This window comes from Odontomachus brunneus, unplaced genomic scaffold (genome assembly GCF_010583005.1).
Source record: "Odontomachus brunneus isolate Ranch 3 - 2012 unplaced genomic scaffold, Obru_v1 Obru_scaffold_340, whole genome shotgun sequence".
Lineage (NCBI taxonomy): Eukaryota > Metazoa > Arthropoda > Insecta > Hymenoptera > Formicidae > Odontomachus > Odontomachus brunneus.
Genome location: NW_022639790.1, coordinates 105,038 through 105,860, shown reverse-complemented (window position 1 = coordinate 105,860; position 823 = coordinate 105,038).

Here is an 823-nt window from a genome sequence, read left to right as displayed (position 1 = left end):
GTAAAGAAACGGTAAAGAACGGTAAAGAAACGGTAACGTAAACGGTAAAAAACGGTAAAGAAACGGTAAAGAATGGTAAAGAAACGGTAACGTAAACGGTAAAAAACGGTACGGTAAAAAACGGTAAAGAAACGGTAAAGAACAGTAAAGAAAAGGTAACGTAAACGGTACAAAACGGTACAGTAAAAAACGGTAAAGAAACAGTAAAGAACGGTAAAGAAACGGTAACGTAAACGGTAAAAAACGATAAAGAAACGGTAAAGAACGGTAAAGAAACGGTAAAGCACGGTAAAGAAACGGTAACGTAAACGGTAAAGAAACGGTAAAGAAACGGTAACGTAAATGGTAAAAAACGGTAACGTAAACGGTAAAAAACGGTAAAGAAACGGTAAAGAATGGTAAATAAACGGTAACGTAAACGGTAAAAAACGGTAAAGAACGGTAAAGAAACGGTAAAGAAACGGTAAAGAAACGGTAACGTAAACGGTAAAAAACGGTACGGTAAAAAACGGTAAAGAAACGGTAAAGAACAGTAAAGAAAAGGTAACGTAAACGGTACAAAACGGTACAGTAAAAAATGGTAAAGAAACAGTAAAGAACGGTAAAGAAACGGTAACGTAAACGGTAAAAAACGGTAAAAAACGGTAAAGAAAAGGTAAAGAAACGATAAAGAAACAGTAACGTAAACGGTAAAAAACGGTAACGTAAACGGTAAAGAAACAGTAATGAACGGTAAAGAAACGGTAAATAACGGGAGTGAAACAGTAAAGAACGGTAAAGAAACGGTAAAAACGGTAACGTAAACGGTAAAGAAACGGTAACG